At 36.3% G+C, this 24,270-nt stretch overlaps 1 protein-coding gene across 2 annotated transcripts in view; it reads right to left on the reverse strand.

The window, feature by feature from the left end:
• The window catches only part of SMCO4 (single-pass membrane protein with coiled-coil domains 4), an 82,463-nt gene extending 81,022 nt beyond the window's left edge, over positions 1-1,441 (reverse strand). Inside the window, exon 1 of one of the 2 annotated variants that reach the window (XM_051986818.1) lies at positions 1,315-1,441. The gene's annotated coding sequence lies outside the window, so the exon portion shown is untranslated. The remainder of the gene's footprint in view (positions 1-1,314) is intronic. The other variant, XM_051986817.1, reaches the window with a different exon arrangement.
• Positions 1,442-24,270: the final 22,829 nt, after the last annotated feature.

Consider the following 24,270-nt stretch of genomic DNA (forward strand, 5'->3'; position numbering starts at 1 on the left):
TAACCAGATAAAAAGCTAAACAGATAAAAGAACAGAGCTGCAATTTACTCCAAAGATGACCCTCATTCTAGAACAGAAAGCTTCAAGAGGAACTCTCTTGGATTATGGAAACTGCTAATGTGTTAAGGGGAAATTTTATTAAAATAATATTTTGACCCTGATGTCCAGGCTACCCATAGCAGAAGGTGAAAGGATAAAACAGAAAAAGTGAAAGATGAGTAGATTTTCAAGCAATCTAATCCTATTAAACACTGAGCCTCCCGGAAAGTCTTAACCATTCAAATCGGTTCAAAGTTCCCCAAGGATAAAGTATTGTAGACAGGAGGATTAAGTACAATAGGAGACTTGGCAGTGAGGTAATAGGGAAGAAAAGAGGTAACCACAAACAGTTAACCCCCTCTTAGTTTGCTCAGAGGCCGGATCTCATCTGCTCTTTTGGCTTTTTCCCTTTACAGTATCCTGACCCTTTTCGGTCAAGGCGCTTTTTCAGTGACATTGCTTGGGGTCTGCAGACATCTCCAAATCCAGCATGGACAGCCCGTCTGAGCCTGGGACAAACTTCCCACGAGGCAGACGCAGAAGATTCGTGGGATACGTGGGAGACGGTGAAACCAGAGGTCCGTTTTCCTATCCACCTATCTGTCCTTCACAGGATCTCTCAGTCCCCAGTCCGACCAAAGGTCACTTCCTGGAGTGAGTAGGAACCGGCGTGGGTGATAGGTCCCCATGACCCAAACTTGCAGTCCGACTCCCCTAGTTCGACGCTTCTAAAGGATCCCGGCTCCTGACCTCTGCTACCGCCCCTCCCCAGTCCCGACTCGGTCCAAGCCAAAGCGACCCCCTCCCCAAACTCCGGCGATGCACAGCTCCCCACCTCCACTGCTACCTTCTCCCTCCCCACGGCTGAGCCTCCTTCCCCACAACCCGGCCCATTCGGAGCTCCCACTCCGCCCCAACTTTCCCCCGCCCTCCCTACGCCACGCTCCGGCTCCGGCTCCGACTCCGGCTGCGGTTGCCCTGCCCGCTTCCCGCTTGCTCTCGGGGCGGCCCCGGCCGCACTTCCTGAGCCGGGACGGGCGGCAACGCGTCCTCTCTCGGCCCCTTCCTTCCTGCATGGGCTCCGAATTCAGCCCGCTAGGCAGACCGACAGACGGGTCTGGAACTGCCGGGGGCTGCAAGCTCGGGATCGGGCTCCGGAGGGGAGAAGGACTGGGGAAAGGTCCCGGGCCAGCCCCTGCCCGCCCGCCCTGAGCCCCAGCCTCCAGCTCTGCCCGGAGGGTCAGTCCCCTCGGCGCCGCCGCCGACACCACTCACCTCGGCTTCCAGCCTCACCGCAGCGGCCGGGAGGAATACGTGGCAGGAGCCGCTCGAGCTTTCGCTCCCTCTCCTCTCTCCAGCCCCAGCAGGCTGGACACGGGAGCCAGAGGCGCCCTCTGCTGCCGAGAAGCGGGATCCTCCGCCCCCTAACCCTAACCCCGCTCCCAGCCCCTCGGGCTCGCGGCGCTCCTCCCTCTCCCTCCTCCTCCCTTCCCCTCTTCCTCATCCTAGACCTAAAGCCTCCGCCACCCCTACTGTCGCGTCCACCTTGTTCTTTTCTGTCTCCCTCCCCCGAAAGGAACAGCCAAGCAGTCACTTAAAAAAAATCAAACGTCATATTAGAAACCTACCAGTAACCAGCAGTACCAACGAACATTCATTCATTCATTCATTCATTCCTTAATGAGCATCTACTACGTGTGACTCAGGAAGTTGAGACAAAAATGAAACTAGGAACTTACATTCTACTCATAGGGAAATAACATATTTATATAAAAGTCATCTTAAAATCTATGCAAACTAAGTAGAAAGTAATTTGGGGGGATGAGTATAGGGTTTCTGTCACTGGAAGCTCTTAAAAGAAGTCAGGATTCTCAAGGGTGAGCAGTGAGGAGGGAGGGAATTCCAGGCATGAGGGAAGGACTGCTCCTGCAAAAGCTTGAGGCAGGAGGTACTCATGTGCCAGCGCCGGGACACAAAGAAAGGCAAAAACACAACTGCTGCCCTCAAGCAGCTCACACTCTGATGAAGACGACATGGAAACAATTATGAATAAACATGATATACACAGGATAAATTAGTCTCAAGAGAAAAAGCACCAAGATTAAGGAAGACTGGGAAAGACCTTTCAGAATGAAGAAATTTTCTATTGTTCATTTGTTTCAGTCCAGTCCGATTCTTCATTACGTCATTTAGGGTTTTCCTGGCACAGATCCTGGAGTAGTTTGCCGTATCCTTCATTTTGCCATGAGGAAACTGAAGAAAACAGATTTAAATGACAGTGTCTGAAATCAGATTTGAACTCAGTAAGACTGTTGAGGTTGGTCTCAAAAGAATGCCGGCTTGAACCCATTTCCTAGTCAAGGGCAAAGTTTATTGTAATTGTAACGCCAATTGCAGTGGGCTAAGCTCCAAAAGAAATTAGCAAGGGACCTAAGCATATGGGATAGATTTATAAAGCAAAATTGGTCAGAGCTTCTTGTTACTTATTTGCTAATTTTATGGCTTTCAGGTAAGTTTGAGAGGTGGTTTTATTCACTATTGTCTCAGGAACTTGGTTTTGCTGACCAACAGATTATCTGACAGTTTGTAGGACAGAAGATTTTGAAATCATTGACGGACAGATTGTTAGAACAAGAGTACTTTTAGGTCAGAGGGTTTCAGGATCACTAATATATCTTCCCTAAAAATATAAGGGAAGAAATATTATTACAGTCCTAGACCAGAGGATTTTTATATCATTGACAGACAGATTGTCAGAACAATCGCATTCTTAGGTCAGATGGCTTTAGGATTGATTACTAATACATCTTCCCTAAAATTCAAGGGAAGAAATATCATTATATTCCTCTACAATTATTGACAGACAGGATTGTTAGAACAAGGGCACTCCTAGGTCAGAAGGCCTCAAAATCATTGCTATCTCCCCTAGAAGCCATACCATATCAAGATGAGTCTTCCTGACTGCATCTCTGACATTTTCACTATACCACCTAGCTAGCCATGGTAGAGTTTTAGCTGGGATTTTAGGAAGTCAGAAAAGTCAGGGCTTGGGATGATGTTGAGGAGGTTCAACTAGCATTTATTAAGTAACTCCTATGTAAGTCCCCAAAGAGAATGTAAATAGCAGTAAAAAGATAGAAGGAAAGCAAAGTGTAAAGAACTTTAAAGGCTAATAGGATTTTGCATTTGATCCAGGAGCCACAGGGAGTCCACTGGAGCTTTTTGAACAGGGAAATGCTTAATTAATATCACTTTGGAAACTGTGAGGAGTATGGACTGGAGAGGGAAGAGATTTAAGGGATGGAGACCATGTACTAAGGCAGTGTCTATATGAGTAAAGAGAAGTTGAGAGATGGCAATTGACAATAATTAGCAACAGATTGGATGGGGACAGAAAACTGAGAAAAAAGAGAAGGAAAAGTCAAGGATGACTGGCTCCAAGGTTGCAAACCTGGGTTCTTGGAAGGATGGTGGTAACTTCAACAGAAATAGGGAAAATAAAAGGAGTAGGTTTAAAGGGAAAGACAAGTTCTACTGAGGATGTGTTTGAGATGCCAACAGGACAGTTGGACATATCTAACTGGCAATTGGTGATGTAGGATTAGAGTTTCAATAAGACACTAGCATCAGATCTATTGATCCTGGAAATCATCTGCCTGGAGATGAAAAGTAAACCCAAAGGAGTTGATTAGATTGCTGAAAGAGCATATAGAAAGGCTACAGAGCCTAGGAATGAGAAATGAGCTGTATTCATGGGACAAAGTGATTATGAGAGTGGGACAAAGATGATGATCCAGCAAAAGATGGGAAGGAGCATCAAACAGGTATAGGTTGGAAGAAAACAGAGAGAAGTTCATGAAAATAGAGCGGAAAAAATATTTAAGAAAAGAAGATGGTCAATATAGTGTTGGATGTCTCAGAAAGATCAAGAAAGATGAGGACTGGGAAAATGAGTTTGGTAATTCAGAGATCACTGATAATTTTTGCAAGAAACAGTTTCACTTGGGTCTTAAGATTCAAAATCCAGATTATAAAGACTTGAGAAATTAGTAGAAGAATAGGAATTAGAAGTTAGGAATATAAACAACTTTTTCTTCTTGAGGAGTTTGGCTATAAAAAGGAAGAAAGGCACAAAAGAATAATTTGAGAAAAAAATTGGTTTTATTTTGCTTTTTAATGATGGGGAAGACCTAAGCATGTTTGTAGATAGTAGGAAAGGAGTTAGTAAATGGGGGAAAATTAAAAATTATTTTAAAAGAGACAATAATTTGGGGAGCAATCTTCCAAAGGAGAGAGGATTGGGATTAAGAGTATAAATAAAGAAACTGACAAACTCTTCATCAGAGACTAGAGTAAAGAAGAGACTGCAGGATAGTGTCAAGGATCATTGAGTAGAGAAGAGAAGATAATGCTATCCAAAATGACTTCTTTTTTTTTAGCAAAATATGTCAATAAGCTCTACCAAGAATAAGTAAAATAAGTAAGGCTTCAAAAGAGAAGAGATTTGAATTAGCATCAGAGGGGAATATGGTAGAAGCCAATTAAGGAAGAATAATGAGGACTACCTTGAGGCAATAAGGGCTCAGTAAATATCAGATAACAAATTTGTAGTGGACACAGTCAGCATAGTTGCAGGAATTCCTATATCTCTATTCATTATCATTTGAGTAAATGGAAGAAGTAATGCAGAGCAGGGGTTTGACAAGGCTTGAGTACTTATTGGACAAGGGGACAAGGGATTTGATAGTACAAAATCCTGGTTAGCTATAGAATAATATTTGGAAAAGTAGACAAGTGAAGTGAAATTGGGGGTGATGTCCTTCAAAATCACTGTGGGATGAAAGGATTGGAAGATATGGTAAGAACAAAGAATAGGCACAGGAAAAGTAAGCCACAAGAAGAAATAGAAAGCTAGAATCCCTTCCAGTTCTAAAGCTAGAATCTTGTAAGTTTAGAGGAATTGAATATGGAAGTGGGTGTGGGAAAGATCAAAACAGTGACTAATCCTGGGTGCAGTTGATGTAAAAGTGATGTTATGAAAGTTGAGCCAACTGATGAAATAGGAGACTAGGGGGAGAAAATGGATGTATAACTTAAAGTCCTCTAGTATGAAAGCTTTGTTTGGGATGGAGAGGAAGACTATTAGAAATAGGTATTTTCTTTCAAAATATAGTCATTTTCATTGGAGTGTGTGCAGCTATTTGTAACTATCATTTCCAAAGTCTTCTGACTTTTTAAAAAAACTTTTTATATATAAAAAGATATATACTATATGCATTTGGAAGATTTCTGAATAGTATGTGTTGTCTTCCCCTTTAGACTATAAGTTCTTTGAGCTTGTTGCTTGATGTGACTTGCTTGCTTCATTTGTATCACTACAATAGTTCCTGGTGCATAAGAACTTTATCAATTTAATCTACTACCCTTGGCTTATTTCATTTCTTATGAGGAACTATGTTTTCCAACAAATTATTTACCATGTTCTATATGATCAACTTTACATTGATAGTCACCAAGCATCTATATATGTTGATCTGGCTTAGAGAATCTTGTCACATTCTTCATATAATTTGTCTATCTCTTCTTCTTCTATAATAGAAGTTTGTTTTATCCTTGTATTCCCAACACCTAATATAATACTGTACAGAAAACATATACTTAATATTTGTTAATTGATTGATTGCCATTACTTTAAAATTTATAGAGCCCTGTATACATATTGTCTTATTTGATCCTCACAACTTTGACAAGTAGAAATTGTCATTCTCATTTTAGTGATGTTGAAACTAAGGCAAAGAGAGATTAGGTGACTTGCCCAACTAATTGGTGTCTGAGGTCAGATTTGAGCTTAGTCATAACTGATCTATCCTATTTACTGCAGCACCTTATGGCCTCTAAAAGAAAGTTCTAGGTTTTAAGTTTTAGTGACTTAAGTGTCCAGCGACAACAGTAAGAATATTGGGAATAGGGGAAACTTTGAAAAGAAAGAACAGAACTATACTCTGAACATGTTGCATTTGAGATGCCTACAGAACATATAATTTGAGATTCTCTGTATTAAATGTCTGCCAAATCATTTGTTCATTCAGTTTGGAGTTTGGCACCACATTGACATAAATTGCCTGGCAAAATTGTTGAATATATTAAATTCTAGGTATGTAGAGAATTGTTACTTTCCCGTAGATTAGTGGTTAAAGAATAGGAACAAACCTGGTGTCAAAAGAAGAAATGCAAACTATAAAAACCATAGAAAAGAATGCTCCAAATAAATGAAAATAAGACAATTATTAATTAAATGAGGGAAGTAAGTGGTACAATAGATAGAGCATCAGATCTGGAGTCAGGAAGATCTGAATTCAAATCCAATCTCACTCTCTAGCTGTGTGATCTTAACCAAGTCACTTAACCCTGTTTGCCCCAGTTTTCTCATCTGTAAAATGAGCTGGAGAAGGAAATGGCAAACCATTCCAGTGTCTTACCACAAAAACCCCAAATAGCATCACAAAGAATCAGACATGACTGAAACAATTGAACGACACAAGAAATTAAATGAACTCTGAGGTTTCAACTTACACCTGTCATTTTGGTAAAGATGACAAAAGATAAACATGACAAAAGTTGGAGGATTGTGGGAAGGTAGGCATTCTAATATCCTATTAGTGGAACTGTAATTTGTTCTAACCATTCTGAAAAACAATTTGAAGTTATATTTTTAAAAGGCACTAAGCAAAGGTACAAATGACCAAGTGAACTACTATTAATCATATACTCCAAGGAGGTCAAAGACGAGGGAAATGCATAGGTGGTATAGTGGATAGAACAGAATACAGATACTGAAATATTTGAAAACTGATCAGTTTAGAGACAGACAGACAGACACAGAAAGACAGAGACAGAGAGAGAAAAAGAGAGACAAAGAAAGCAAGAAAGAGACAGACAGAGAGAGAGAGAGAGAGAGAGAGAGAGAGAGAGAGAGAGAAGGATGTATGTATACAAAAAATTTTATAGCAGTTCTTTTTTATAGTGGCAAAGAATTGGAAATTGAAGGAAATATCTATCAATTGGAAAATGGCTGAACAAGTTGTACTATGTAATTGTGATAGAATACTATTGTGCTATTAAAAATCATAAGCAGACTGATTTCTGAAAAACCTAGAAAGATTTATATGAACTGATGCAAAGTGAAGTTAGCTGAGCTAGGAGAACATTGCACATAGTAACAGAAATAGTATATAGAAATATTCAACTGTGAAAAATTTAGCTGTTCTCAGCAATATAATAATCCAAGATAATTCTAAATATCACTAAATATCTATCTATCATTTAATATCTAAATATCTAAATCACATAAAGGACATGTGATGAAAAATGCTATCTATCTCTAGAGCAAGTATTGATGGAATCTGATCAGAGCATATTATTTTTCATTTTATTTTTTGCAAATTCATTTTTTCTTTGGGTCTGTGCACATTTCTTTCACAAAATAACTAATATAATTGCCCATGTATAAGCTATATGAGATTGCTTACCATCTCAGAGAGGAGAAAGATAAGGGAGGGACAGAGGGAAAATATTTGAAATTCAAATTTAAAAAAAAATAAATGTTATGAACTGATGCTAAGTGAAATGAGCAGAACCAGGAGATCATTATATACTTCAACAATGATACTGTATAAAGATGTGTTCCGATGAAAGTGGATTTCTTTGACAAAGAGACCTAACTCAGTTTCAATTGATCAATGATGGACAGAAGCAGCTACACACAAAGAAAGAATACCAGGAAATGAATATAAACTATTTGCATTTTTGTTTTTCTTCCCGGGTTATTTTTACCTTCTGAATCCAATTCTCCCTGTGCAACAAGAGAACTGTTCGATTCTGCATACATATATTAACATATATAGGACTACTTGCCGTCTAGGAGAGGGGGTGGAGGGAGGGAGGGGAAAAATCGGAACAGAAGTGAGTGCAAGGAATAATGTTGTAAAAAATTACCCTGGCATGGGTTCTGTCAATAAAAAGTTATTATAGAAATTAAATAAATAAATAAAATAAATAAAATAAATGTTAAACTATGACCAAGTAGAATTTATGCCAGGAATGCAGGGCTGGTCCAATAGTAGGAAAACTATTAGCATAATTGACTATATCAATAACCAAACTAACAAAAACCATATGATTATCTCAATAGATGCAGAAAAAGCATTTGATAAAATCCAATATCCATTCTTATTAAAAACACTAGAGAATATAGGAATTAATGGAGTTTTCCTTAAAATAAGCAGTACCATGTATTTAAACATCAACATCAAGCATCATATATAATAGGGACAAGCTAGAACCATTTTCAATAAGATCAGGGATGAATCAAGGTTGCCCACTATCACCATTACTATTCATTATGGTACTAGAAATGTTAGCTTTGACAATAAGAGAAGAAAAAAGAGATTAAAGGAATTAGAGTAATGAAGAAACCAAATTATTACTCTTCGCAGGTAATATAATGTTATACTTAGAGAAATCTAGAGAATCAACTAAAAAACTACTAGAAACAATTCATAACTTTAGTAAAGTAGCAGGATACAATATAAATCCACATAAATCATTAGCATTTTTATATATTACCGACAAAGTCCAACAGCAAGAAATAAGCAGAGAAATTCCATTTTAAATAGCTATTGATAATATAAAATATTTGGAAGTTCCTACTTCAAAGAAGTCAGGAACTGTATGAACACAATAGTTACAAAATACTTTCCACACAAATAAAGTCAGATCTAATCAATTGGAAGAATATCAAGTGCTCATGGATAGGTTGAGGAAATATAATACGAATTACAATACTATCTAAATTAATCAAATCATTCAGTGCCATGCCAATCAAACTCCCAAGAAATTATTTTACAGATTCAGAAAAGATAATAACAAAGTTCAATTGGAAGGACAAAAGGTCAAGAATTTCAAGGGAATTAATGGGGAAAAAAAGGAAAATGAAGGTGATCTAGCTGTGCCAAATCTAAAACTATATTACAAAGTAGGGGTCATTAAAACCATTTGGTACAGGCTAAGAATAGAGTAGTTGATCAGTAAAATAGGTTAAGTTCACAGGACAAAATAGTCAATGACTATAGTAATCTAGTGTTTGACAAACCCAAAGACCTCAGCTTTGGGGATAAAACTCATTATTTGAAAAAAAACTTCTGGGAAAATTGGAAACTAGTAAGGCAGAAACTAGCATTGACCCACACCTAACAGCATATACCAAGATAAGGTCAAAATGGGTTCATGATTTAGACATAAAAAGCTATATTATAAGCAAATTAGGAGACAAAGGACAGTTTACTTCTCAGATCTGTAGAGAAGGAAGGAATTTGTGGCTATAAGAAGAACTGGAATTCATTATTGAACACAAAATAGATAGTTTTAATTTTATTAAGTTAAAAAGTTTTTATATAAACAAAACTAATGCAGACAAGATTAGAAGGGGAGCAATAAACTGGGAAAACATTTTTTACATTAAAAGGTTCTGATAAAGGCCTCATTTCTAAAATATATAGAGAACTGACTCAAATTTATAATAATTCAAACCATTCTCCAATTGATAAATGGTCAAAGGATATGAACAGACAATTTTTAGATGAAATTAAAACCATTTCCAGTCATATAAAAAAATACTCTAAATCACTATTGATCAGAAAAATGCAAATTAAGACAACTCTGAGGTACTACTACACACCTCTCAGATTAGCTAAGATGACAGGAAAAGATAATGACAAATATTGGAGGGGATGTAGGAAAACTGGGATACTAATACATTGTTGGTGGAGTTGTGAATTGATCCAACCATTCTGAAGAGCAATTTGGAACTATGTCCAAAGGGCTATCAAACTGTGCATACCCTTTGTTCCAGCAGTGTTTCTACTAGGCTCATATCCCAAAGAGATCTTAAAGGAGGGAAAGGAACCCACATTTGCAAAAATGTTTGTGGCAGCCCTTTTTGTAGTAGAAAGAAACTAGAAACTGAGTGGATGCCCATCAGTTGGAGAATGGATGAATACGTTATGGTATATGAATGTTATGGAATATTATTCTTCTATAAGAAACGATCAGCAGGATGATTTCAGAGAGACCTGGAGAGACTTCAATGAACTGATGCTAAGTGAACTAAGCAGAAGTAGGAGATCATTGTACAAGGCAACAACGAGCTTATACTAATAAATTCTAATGGACATGGCTTTTTTCAACAATGAGATGATTCAGGCCAGTTCCAATGATCTTGTAATGAAGAGAGCTATCTACACCCAGAGAGAGTACTGTGGGAATTGAGTATGGATCACAACATAGCATTTTTACTCTTTCTGTTGTTGTTTGTGTGCATTTTATTTTCTTTGTCATTTTTTCCCTTTTTGATTTGATTTTTTTTGTGTAGCAACATAGTTGTATAAATATGTATGCACATATTGGATTTAACATATATCTATGCAATGTTTAATATATATTGGATTACTTACCATCTAGAGGAGAGGGAAGGGGAAGGAGGGGGTGGAATTGGAACACAAGGATTTGCTAGGGTTAATGTTGAAAAATCATTCATGCACATGTTTTGAAAATAAAAAGCTTTAATGGGGAAAAACTGGAACCTTTCCCAGTAAGATCTGGAGTGAAGCAAAGTTGCCCACTATCACCATTATTATTCAATATTGTATTAGAAACACTAGGCTCTGCAATAAGAGTCGAGAAAGAGATTAAAGGAATTAAGAGTAGGCAATGAGGAAACCAAACTATCACTCTTTGCAGATGATATGATGGTATACCTAAAGAACCCCAGAGATTCTACTAAAAAGCTATTAGAAATAATTCATAACTTTAGCAAAGTAGCAGGATACAAAATAAATCCCCATAAATCCTCAGCATTTTTATACATCACCAACAAAATCCAACAGCAAGAGATACAAAGAGAAATTCCATTCAAAATAACTGTCGACAGCATAAAATATTTGGGAATCTATCTACCAAAGGAAAGTCAGGAATTATATTAGCAAAATTACAAAAAACTTTCCACACAAATAAAGTCAGACTTAAATAATTGGAAAAATATTAAGTGCTCTTGGATAGATCGAGCGAATATAATAAAGATGATAATACTCCCTAAACTAATCTATTTGTTTAGTGCTATACCAATCAGACTTCCAAGAAAATATTTATTGATCTAGAAAAAATAACAACAAAATTCATATGGAACAATAAAATGTCGAGAATCTCAAGGGAATTAATGAAAAAAAAATCAAATGAAGGTAGCCTAGCTGTACCTGATCTAAAACTATATTATAAAGCAGCAGTCATCAAAACCATTTGGTGTTGGCTAAGAAATAGATTAGTTGATCGGTGGAATAGGTTAGGTTCACAAGACAGAGTAGTCAACTATAGCAATCTAGTGTTTGACAAACCCAAAGATTCTAACTTTTGGGATAAGATTTCATTATTTGATAAAAACTGCTGGGATAACTGGAAATTAGTATGGCAGAAATTAGGCAAGGGCCCACACTTAACACCATATACCAAGATAAGATCAAAATGGGTCCATGACCTAGGCATAAAGAACGAGATTATAAATAAATTAGAGGAACATAGGATAGTTTATCTCTCAGACTTGTGGAGGAGAAAGAAATTTGTGACCAAAGATGAACTAGAGACCATTACTGATCACAAAATTGAAAATTTTGATTATATCAAATTAAAAAGCCTTTGTACAAACAGAACGAATGCAAACAAGATTAGTAGGGAAGCAACAAACTGGGAAAACATCTTTACAATTAAAGGTTCTGATAAAGGCCTCATTTCCAAAATATATAGAGAATTGACTCAAATTCATAAGAATTCAAGCCATTCTCCAATTGATAAATGGTCAGAGGATATGAACAGACAATTTTCAGATGATGAAATTGAAACTATTACCACTCATATGAAAGAGTGTTCCAAATCATTATTGATCAGAGAAATGCAAATTAAGACAACTCTGAGATACCACTACACACCTGTCAGATTGGGCTAAGATGACAGGAAAAAATAATGATGAATATTGGAGGAGATGCAGGAAAACTGGGACACTGATGCATTGTTGGTGGAGTTGTGAACCAATCCAACCATTCTGGAGAGCAATCTGGAATTATGCCCAAAAAGGTATCAAACTGTGCATACCCTTTGATCCAGAAGTCTTACTTCTGGGCTTATAGCAAAGAAATATTAACGAAGGGAAAGGGACCTGTATGTGCCAAAATGTTTGTGGCAGCCTTGTTTGTAGTGGCTAGAAACTGGAAATTGAATGGATGCCCATCAATTGGAGAATGGCTGGGTAAATTGTGGTATATGAATGTTATGGAATATTATTGTTCTGTAAGGAATGACCAGCAGAATGAATATAGAGAGGCTTGGAGAGACCTACATGAACTGATGCTAAGTGAAATGAGCAGAACCAGGAGATCATTATACACTTCAACAACGATACTGTATGAGGATGTATTCTGATGGAAGTGAATTTCTTTGACAAAGAAACCTAATTCAGTTTCAATTGATCAATGATGGACAGAAGCAGCTACACCCAAAGAAAGAACACTGGGAAATGAATGTAAACTATTTGCATTTTTGTCTTTCTTCCTGGGTTATTTTTACCTTCTGAATCCAATTCTGTCTGTGCAATAAGAGAACTGTTTGGTTCTGCATACATATATTGTATCTAGGATATACTGCAACATATTTAACATATATAGGACTCCTTGCCATCTAGGGGAGGGGATGGAAGGAGAGAGGGGAAAAATCGGAACAGAAGTGAGTACAAAGGATAATGTTGTAAAAAATTACCCTGGCGTGGATTCTGTCAATAAAAAGTTATTATAAAATAAATTTTAAAAAAAGAAAATAAAAAGCTTTAATAAAAATAAATAAATAAATGTTAAAATTTTTCTTTATATTTAATTGGGAAAAATAAAATATTATTTACAAAATAAAACAATATGCAATGACCAACTGAGATTGCAGAATCTCAGAATTAGTAAAATACTATTCCTGTCTATCAGTAAAGAGGTATTTGATCTCAAGTGCAGAATGAACCACATATTTTCAGACATGGCCAGTGTGTTGATTTGCCTTGTTTGTCTTCACATATTTGTTATGAAAAATTTCTATTAGGAGGAAAGGGACCTCACCCTTTTCAGATTAGCTAAATTGACTGGAAAAAAAAATGATGAATGTTGGAGGGATGGAGGAAAACCTGGAACATTTATACATTGTTGGTTGAGTTGTGAAATGATCTAGCCATTCTGGAGAGCAATTTGGAACTATGCCCAAAGGGCTATTAAATTGTGTCTCTATTGGGCTTGTATCCCAAAGAGATCATAAAAAAGGGAAAAGAACCTATGCATGCAAAAATGTTTATAGTGGCCCTTTTTATAGTGGCAAGAAAATGGAAACTGAATGGATGCTTATTAGTTGGAGAATGGCTGAATAAGTTATGTTATATGAAGATAATGGAATATTATTGTTCTATTGAAAATGATGAGCAGGCTGATTTTAGAAAAGCCTGGAAAGACTTATATGAACTGATGCTAAGTGAAGTGAGCAGAACCAGGAGAACATTGTATACAATAACAAGAAGATTATGTGTCCATCAAGTGTTGTGGATTTGGCTCTTCTCAAAAATGCAGTGATTCAAGGCAATTCCAATAGACTTGGGATGCAAAATGCCAATCACATACAGAGAGAGATTAAATGTGGATCAAAGCAAAGTATTTTCACTTTTTTGTTTGTTCTTCTATTCGCATTTTTTTTCTCTTTTGGTCTGATTTTTCTTGCACAACATGACAAATATGGAAATATGTTTAAAAGAATTGCACATATTTAACCTATGTCAGATTGTTTGCTGTCTTAGGGAAGTGGGCAGTAAAAAAGGAAGGGAGAAAAATTTGCAATGCAAAGTTTACAAAAATGAATGTTGAAAACTATCTATATATGTATTTGGAAAAATAAAATGCTATTCAGGGAAGACAGGAGAAAAGGGAGTTGTGGGTAGTGATAATGATGTTTAAAAAAGAAAAGTGCATCAATTAATAAATGAACATTTATTAAATACTTACTATGTGTCAGACACTGTTAAGTGCTGGATCAATAAACTGAGAAATAATAGAAATGTACACATTTCAAAAAACATGAAATGCTCTATTATCTTTATTCTACTGTATTTTTCTTCTTGCATATAAAGTTTTTGTTTTTCTTTTTGCTCATTCTATCTATCTTAATATCTCATTTTTTTCGGGAATTGATGTTGATGAGATCAACACTATGTATCCACTTTCTGTGTGAAACGATTGTTTTCACAATGTTTCCCACCCATTGAACACTGAACCTAGTCAGTTCTCTGCCTTTTGATCAAAAAGGGGACCAGACTAACTAATGATTTTGGAAACAAATCCCCCCCTATTTAGTGATAAATTAGAAATGTAGAAAAATAGCAGATGACCTAGAGTTGGGGCTGAGGATGTTTTGCTTACCCTTTGGGTTTAGAGGAGAAAATTTGACTCATTGGGTTTGAGAAGCAGCATAACATTGTCTTGTATATCTATATTTTCATCAGAAATTTGCTTTCATATTACACTGTGATTTAAATTTCTCCAGTAAACGTGCTGCATAAATGTAAAGCTTTGTAATATTTAAAATGCATTCTTTGCTCTGTGGTGGTAATATACATATGTTTATATATGTCTACATAAAGTTAAACATGGGATGGGATGTGAAGCATATATTAATTTTTCTATTGACTTTGACAGTGGCATGAAATATTTTCATAAATATTTGGAAACCTACATATAGCAAATACTTAATATTACTGCCTTAATTTAAGAAAAGACTCTAGAGTATTAATCAAAATTTCAACCAACTTCTTATGCTCACTGCTTTCAATTTTCCAAAATTTAGGCTACCACTGAAGGAAGATCTTTCCCACCAAAAGCTCAAACATTAATCCTTGACAAGAATACTAATGTTTTCTTTTCAATTTAATTTTTAAAAAATTTTAATGTTAAGTTTCTATTTTAGGAGAAATATGAGCCTCATGAATTCTCTCTCCTTTCTTTGATCCATCTGACTTCTTTCAACATTTTGTTTTTCTATTGAAAAGCAAGACCACACTAAAATCATAATCCCCAGGGGTCCCATTAAAGGCAGGACCTTCCTTTGGATTAGAACAAGGAGGGTGAATATACTTTGATTCCTCAGAATGTAAATAGTCTACTACATTTTTGGATTTCAGTCTGGAAATGTAGATCTTCTAATTACTTACTTCTCCTACTGACAACCCTAGGGTACCTAATCAGTGGATCTTGTACCAACTGCCTCATTTGGTTGAATACATTTTTATAATCAAAAGATATTTCCTCTCAACTTGTCCTTGTCTCTAACTAAACATTATCAGTTGCAGAATGTCCTTGCCTCTGACTGGACATCCTTATTAGAATGTATTTTTAGGGTTTTTATGTAGTCAGTGACATATACAATACCTAGTCCAAATGGACCTTGGAAAAAATGCATGTATTGTTTAACCTATATTGGATTGCTTGAGGTCTTTGGGAGAGGGGAAAGTGGAGGCAGGGAGAAAAAATTGGAGCACAGGGTTTTACAAAGGTGAATGCTGAAAACTATTTTTGCATATAAATAAAATGCTATTAAATCTTTTAAAAATCATATATACTCAGTTGCCTCATCTATAAAATTGAAAATTTGGACTTCCCAAATCAAAAGTTAGATGATTCTAAGATCTACTCACTAACAATTACAATACCACACAATAGTACCTCTGACTTTTTGTCCCGCTTAGAATAAAATTGCCAATAGAAAAGAAAAAAAGAGAATTTTTGTTTTTTGGTAAAAAGAAGTGTGGGACAATCCCAGCCCTTGTTTTCCTTAAAAGCAACTCAAAGTCTTATTGAATTGAATTGAGTTGAACTGAGCTGATATATGTTGAATTAAATTTTATCACAACATTGCTAGAATCCAACTGGAACTTGGAGGCTAAATCAGAATACATTTTAGAAGGCCAAAGGCTAGCAGAGTCAGAATGGCAAATTAGGGACAGCCACTCAGTTGAACTCTCCCAACATTCCCCTCTACACAACTTTAAAATAACATATAAAATAAAATTTTAGAGTAACAGAGCAAATAAAAGGTCAGGGTGAGACATTTTTCTGGCCTAAGGAAACTTAAAAGATCAGCAGAAGTCTGTGACACTGGCATGGTGGCTTGTCCAGAACCCACACACTTGGAAGTAACACAATAGCTCTAGGAGCTCTATAGCTCGAGAAAGTCTATAAGAAACACTTGAAACAGAAAGACACACACAGTTAAAACAAAGAACAAACTCGAATATGCTTCAAATAAAGTTAAAAAGTAAGGGTAGCAAACACGATCCCAGATAAAGCAAAAGCAAAAATATACCTAATTAAAAGAGACTGAAAGAAACTATATGATGCTAAAAGGTACCATAGAAAATGGTTTCAGGAAAACATGCTAAGATGTATATGAACTCATGCAAAGTGAAATGAAAACAGGGAGATAATCATACACAGGAGCAACAATGTTGAAATGGTGATCAATTGTGAAAGACTTGATTACTATAATCAATATAATAATCCAGAGGCAGCTAGATAGCAAGTGGATAAAATGCCAGGCCTGGAGTCAGAAAGACTCATCTTTCCAAGTTCAAATCTGATTTCATACACTTACTAGCTGTATGACCCTGGGAAAAACGTGAGGTACATGGAAAATAAATAGAGAACCTGCAAGTTATGAGTTAAGGACAGAAAGATAATGATTTCCATTTTTATAATTGGCTTTGAAATGTCTACTGGGCATCCAAATGAAAATGTTGAAAAGGCAGTTGTAATTTGAGACCAGAACTCGGAAAAAAGTTTAGGGTTGCCATATAGCTATGAGAGTTATCTGCATCAAAATGAATTTAGGATAATTAATGAAGTCTCGATAGAGTATGTAAAAATTAGAAAAGAGGACCTGAGGTGGAATTTTGGGGAACACCCACAATTAATAGGAGGAACATTGTTAATCATCAAGGCAGATTCAGTTTGTTGCTGTTGTTCAGTTATTCAGTTGTATCCAACTCTTCATGACCCTGTAGACCATCTTACACTAATACCTTGTATTTTTTTGGCAAAGATGCTAGAGGGATTTGCCATTTCCTTCTCCATGTGGGTTAAAGCAAGCCAAAGTTAAATGAGTTGCCCAGCTAGTAAGTAAGTATCTGAGGTTGTATTTGATCTTCCTGACTCCAGGTCCAGCAGTCTTTGCAATGAGCCACTCACCTATTCTAGGTATAATTTTGATAATTTTTTATGGGTTTCAATAAAATATTCTATGTTTGGTGGGGTATTGAAGATTTTCAGTGATATTGCATTAAGTAAATTATTTTCAGAATCATTTAGTTGAGAACAGAAACTTCAGTAGGTCTTCAGGTCTGACTAATACATCTATATACTTCAATGGAGCAGTGAATTTATAGATTTAAATAATCCCTTCGGAAGATATAGATTGCAATTTTCTCAAGCCCTCTTATCCTGAGTGACTTTTGTCTATGTCTACACAGGGATGTATCTAACACACTGAAGAGTTCCTTCTAGTTCTCTTGATGTTTTATGAATATGCCATTGGTGCATTCAAGCTGTCCATCAGTTATCCCTTACTCTCACCATATGACTCACTCACTATCTTTTCCCATCATAAATCTTACAGACAACTTCCTTTGTACTATTTTTTTTTCACTCAGTCCTTGGTTGGTAATATTGTGTAGTCTATTCATACCCACCATGAGCCTCTGAATACCATTTTGGTGATTCTCTACTTTAATTTTTCTCATGATTCACAACCACACATCATTGAGATATGAATAATGGACAGATTCTGACCAATTATTAAACTAAGCTCTTATTATAAGAATTAATAAAGCATGTCTAAAAAGGTTTTTTTTGGGGGGCATTAAGAAGATTTGGATTTGAGTCTTGCCTTTGTCACATACATACTGTGTAACCCTGGACAAGTTCAGTAACTCCCAGTGCCTTGTGTCAATTCTAAGTTGTAGAATAGTACATTTGCTTTAGAAAAGAGTGCTTCTTCAATGTCAGTTTACTACAATTAAATCACAAATCTGAGGGGGGAGGTAGGAAATGTTATAATACTTGTAATAAGGCCCTCAGTCCAGAATGACTAAAGATTCCCTCTCCTGCTAAGCAGGACCAGTTACAAACTCATTAAATTAGTGAGTTGAATACTGAGGGTGCTTGACCTCTAAAGATAGCAGTGAAGTTGTTTTGCTTATACTATCTAGGTTTTGATGACCCTCCTTCAGAGCCTCAAAGGAAATCATTTAGAGTTTAGTTTTACTTCAACTCAAATCTCCTTCAAAAGTGATGAAAAAGTTACCCAATAAACAATATAAATCAGTTTTAAGATAGCTATTTATTTTCTCTACTTTAAAAATACCTGAAATAAACAAAAGGTTAGTAAGCAGGCACTGACAAAGAATAAAAAGATTGAAACAATAACCCATAATTGCTATTTTACTAAACTCCTCTCAGGAAGTTGATACATAAAATGTTAAAACTTGAAACATTTAGTAGCTCTTAAACTCATAAGGTTTCCTCCAAAGGAGAAAAATGTCTATCTCAGGATTCTGTTGATCACCTATGTTCAAAGAAAAAACCCAAAGCTTTAGAAGTAGTCCAGGTTCAGATTTAACCTAGACAGACTCTAGAGGTCCAGAACTCTGGAGAAGTATACTTGAAATAAGGATACTTACAACAAGGTTAACTCAGTGGAATTGATGAAATGATGGTTCTTTAGTATATATATATATTTACAGGGATTATTTTGATTATTTTATTTTGATTCTATTCCTGATTATCCTCATGGTGACTATACTACTGAGAACTGAGACCAAAGGCCCGTCTGGAGGATCTCCAGAAAGCTATCCCGGACATTACAGCAGACTATATATCTGTTGCTACATTAGCTGAAGAGATTGAGGAGAACTCCTTACAGGAAGTCCAAAAGAATGTCTCAATCCATTCCCCAGATGAAAAAGAGAGAAAGAAAGAGGAGGAAGGAGATAAGTGTTTATATAGTACCTATAATGTATCAGATATTGCGCTAAGTGCTTTCTTTTCTTTTCTTTTTAACAAATATTTCATTTACTTTTTACAACTCGGAAGCAATTGCTATACTTACCCCGATTTTACAGAAGAGGAAACTGAGGCAAACAGTGGTTAAGTGATTTTCCCCAAGTCACACAGCCAGTGAGTGTATTAGGTCAAATTCAAACTCAGATCTTTCTGACTCCAGACCTAGTGTCCCATCCATTGCATCACTAGCTGCCTCCAAGACAGGGGAAAAGATGGATGCAATAATTATTTTAAAGTCCACTGAATGGAACTTCCTAGGTCAGTGGTCAGTATCATAGGACAGGGGAAATTAAATGGAATTGAATGTATTCTTTAGCAAGAGCCTAAAATCCTTCCTACCATCATGGGGACCAAGAGATTGCAGCAGCATCCCAGAGAACCTCAGTGTTGAGCAAATGTATCCTTGAAGTGACCAAAGGGAGCTCAGTCAGTGTGTTCTAACCTTATCAACATTGCTTTAGCTGTAAGCATAACAACATTTCTACTTTGATCTCTTTGACTCTCAGTACACTCAAAGTAATTCAAAAGAGTTCAATCACTGGGGTAAGCATCCTTTTCCACTTTGGGTGATGATGCTGAACCAAATCCCCTTTCCAAAGTCTGCTGCAAAGTTGAGTTTCTTCTTGCTTGCCCAATGACTTTGAACAACCTGGCCTTCCCCACTGCAGTATTAGAATTCTTCCAGAGCAGCAGGCATCTCTTGTGCCCCAGCAGAGCATGCAGGTGTCAAGAGATGCACCCAGGTGTATGAAATAAAATAAAGAAAACCGCTAGCCTGAAAGCCTAATGTTTTCAATTCCAGAACAGAAAGGAGAATGTCCTGAAGATTTACAGCATTTTTGGTCCCCTCTTGTTTAAACCCTCCTGTAGCCTTCAATTTCAGATCACTTATGAAATTGCTAATGTGTATTGTAGCCTACACACTAAATTTTTGTTTGCACTTATGCATATTAAAGCACACTACTAAATACTCCACTGACAAGCTGTATTTTAGACTTCAAACTGCACTTTATTGTGCTTGGCTGCATTTTAATATGTCTACTAAATTTCATTCTAAGTGAAGAACGGGGAGGGCCAATGATTGATCAGAAGTGGTAGTGCTTCCCACTTCTGGAATCCACACATTCCACTACTGCTTCAATGATTGACAGTTGCTGTTGCCTGATGACTCTAGGGAGCTTTCAGGAAATGATCTACAACACAAATTACCTATACAATACTATTGACTGCTTACTGGCAAGATGAAAAGGATCACTAAGTTACAGGGCAAATATCATAGAACCCTCACTTTCTCCTAATCACCTGGCTTTTCTCTGCTCCAACAGTTTTCTTTCTCTTAACCCAAGGGCAAAAGAATTATTTCATCAGGGTTTTCAGGCAATTCAGTAGTCCAAAGACAAGGATTGAAATAACTACCATCAAATTTAGGAGATTTTGTTGCTTTCACACCTCTTTGGGGGATGGGTAGGCAGGAGGGATTTGTACTTCCTCTCTGCAAAAACTTGGACTGACTCTCTCTTATCTATAGAAATATATGATTCCATAGTCAAGGAGTCAATGACCTATTAGGTGGCAAGCAGCTGCTTCCTCAGTATGATTTTTGAGAGACTGAGAAACCCACTTGGTCCCTAAGCCATTCTCCTGCCAACTTGCCATGTTACTTCATCTAAAATTCCCCTCATAGAACCTTATAGCTGGAAGGGATTTTAGCTTTTCTAAACTCTCACATTTTATAGATGAGAAAACTAGCCCAGAAAGATAAAGTAAATAACTTATCTAATTCAACCCAAATCTGCAAACATTTACCTAATTCTTACTCTGCACAAAATTTTGTATTAAGTACAGAAGGCAAAATAACACAAAAGTAGGCCTGCCCTCAAATAGTCTATATTTTATTCTAATTCTTCGACCAAGGTAAAAGCCAAATTCAGGATTAGAACCTTGGTTTTCTAATTGTCCATCAATATATTTTGCTGCAACTTCCTCCAGATTACAAATGTAACAGGATTAACTAACAAACATTTATTAAGCACCTACTATGTGCAAAATAGACAGCTATGTGGTACAGTGAATAAAGCAATGATCCTGGAGTCATCTTCCTGAGTTCAAATCTGGCCTCAAACATTTACAACCTTGTGACTAACCCTGAACAAGTCACTTAACCCTGTTTGCCTCAGTTTCTTCATCTGTAAAATGAGATAAAAAAGGAAATGACAAACCACTCCAGTATCTTTGACTAACCCCCACCCAGAAAAAAAAAAAAAAACATGAAATGGAGTCATGAAGAATCAGATGTGACTGAAAAACAATTGAACAATAATATCATATACAAGGTATTGTGCTTATGTCATATATTGCCTCATATCATTATTTAAGTCTTAATGTAAATATATTTTAAAGGAAAAAGCATTGAACTTGGAGTTTTAATCCTGAGTGTGTCCAATCTAATAGATATGTGACTTTGAATAAGTACCTTAGTCATTCTAGGCCTCAGTTGCCTCATCTGTAAAATTAGTACTATAATCCCTGTAAATATCTCCTAAGATAATGTAAGAATCATTTAGAGTCAATGACTATAATAATCTAGTGTTTGATAAACCAAACCCCCCACCTTCTGGGATAAGAACTCACTATTTGACAAAAAATTCTGGGAAAATTGGAAATTCAGATAGCAGAAACTAGACATTGACCCATATCTCACATCCTATATTAAGCAAGATAAGGTCAAAATGGGTTCATAATTTAGACATAAAGAGTGATATTGTAAGCAAATTAGAAGAACAAAGGATAGTATACCTCTCAGATCTGTGGAGAAGGAAGGAATTTGTGGCCAAAGAAGGACTAGAGTACCCTATGGAATGCAAAATGGATAATTTTGATTATATCACATTAAAAAGGTTTTGCACAAACAAAATCAATGCAGACAAGATTAGAAGGAAAACAGTAAACTGGGAAATTTTTTACATTTAAGGGTTATGATGAAGGCCATATTTTAAAAATATAAAGAGAATTGACTCAAATTTATAAGAATACAAGCAATTCTCCAATTGATAAATGGTCAAAGGATATGAACAGACAATTTTCAGATGAAGAAATTAAAATCATTTCTAGTCATATGAAAAAATACTCTAAATCACTATTAATTAGGGAAATGAAAATTAAGACAACTCCGAGGTACCATTGCACAACTCTTAGATTGGCTAAGATGACAAGAAAAGATAATAATGAATGTTGGGTGGGGCATGTGGGAAAGCTAGGACACTAATACATTATTGGTGAAGTTGCGAACCGATCTAACCATTCTGGAGAGCAATATGGAATTATGCCCAAAGGGCTATGAAACTATACATACCCTTTGATCCAGCAGTGTTTCTACTGGGCCTATATCCAAAGAGATCATAAAAAAGGGAAAAGGACCCACTTATGCAAAAATGTTTGTAGCAGCCCTTTTTATAGTAGCAAGGAACTGGAAACTGTCCATCAGCAGGAAAATGGTTGAATAAGTTATAGCATATGAATATAATGGAATGTTATTGTTCTATAAGAAATGAGGAGCATGCTGATTTCAGAAAGGCCTAGAGAGACTTACATGAACTTAAGTGAAGTGAAGTGAGTCGAACCAAGGGAACAGTGCACACAGCAGCAACAAGATTCTGTAATGATCAATTCTGTGGACGTGGCTCTTTTCAACAGCAAAGTGATTCAGATCAGTTCCAGTGGTCTTGTGATAAAGAGAGCCATCTGCATCCAGAGAGAGAACTGTGGGGACTATGGATCACAACATAGTATTTTCACTCTTTTTATTGTTGTTTGTTTGCATTTTGTTTTCTTTCTCATTTTTTCCCTTTTTGACATGATTTTCTTGTGCAGCATGATAATTGTGGAAATATAGAAGAATTGCATGTATTTAACATAAAATGGATTATTTGCTGCCTAGGGAAGGGGGTGGAGGAATGGGAGGGAGAAAAAATTGGAATACAAAATTTTGCAAAGGTGAATGTTGAAAATTATCTAAGTATATGTTTTGAAAATAAAAATAATTAATTTAAAATTTTAATTTAATTTAAAAAATTAATTGGGATATTTTTTTGCAGTATCCATTCATTGCTCAAACTAACATTTAATAGGCATATTAGGATATAGTCAGGTCCAACGAAATGGAAGTGAAAGGTTTCTCTAATCAAACATTCTTCACTTAGAGGATGTCATATAAACATTAAAATATAGCCTGAGCCTTAAGGCAGCACTGGAAACACACTATCTGCTCACAAAGAGATGACAGTCTAAGGAAGAGGGTTCTATGTAAAGGAATGCACTAGATTTAGATTCAGAGAACCAGGATTTAAATACAGATTCTACAACTTAACTGCAAAACTCTGAGCAAACCACCACTTCCCCAGACCTTCTTTTTTTTTTTTATCTATAAAGTGAGTACATAAGACTAGATTTTCAAGAGCCCCAGACATGGAGTCAGAAGACCTGTATTCAAATCTCAGTTCTGCTATTTTATAGCTGTGTGACCTTGAGCAAACTCTGTAGGTCTCAATTTACTCATGTTGGTCTAAATAACTAGTCTTCTCAGTTGTAAGTCCTGTAATCCTATGACCTAAAACATTATTTCCTTCTACCATTGATAAAATACCCATATGCTACCTAAAAGTGTAAGAATATGGGCTAGAAGGAATAATCTTCTCTTCTTGACTCTTCCCATTTGAATGGACACATTTATCAAATTAACTAGAGAGACTTTTGGGAAGCTTTGTTATTGTTCAGTCATTGTCAGTTGTACCTGACTCTTCATGTCCCCATTTGGAACTTTCTTGGCAGAGATAGTGAAATGATTTGCCATTTCTTTCTCCATATCATTTTATATAAGGAAATTGAAGTAAACAGGGTAAAGCGACTTGTCTATATTCAAAATAGTTGATAAAAATTGGAGTTTAGATTTGAGCTCAGGATCTTGAGTCTTTCGGACTCGAGGTCCAGTACTCTATCC

Source organism: Antechinus flavipes, chromosome 3, assembly GCF_016432865.1.
Source record: "Antechinus flavipes isolate AdamAnt ecotype Samford, QLD, Australia chromosome 3, AdamAnt_v2, whole genome shotgun sequence".
NCBI lineage: Eukaryota > Metazoa > Chordata > Mammalia > Dasyuromorphia > Dasyuridae > Antechinus > Antechinus flavipes.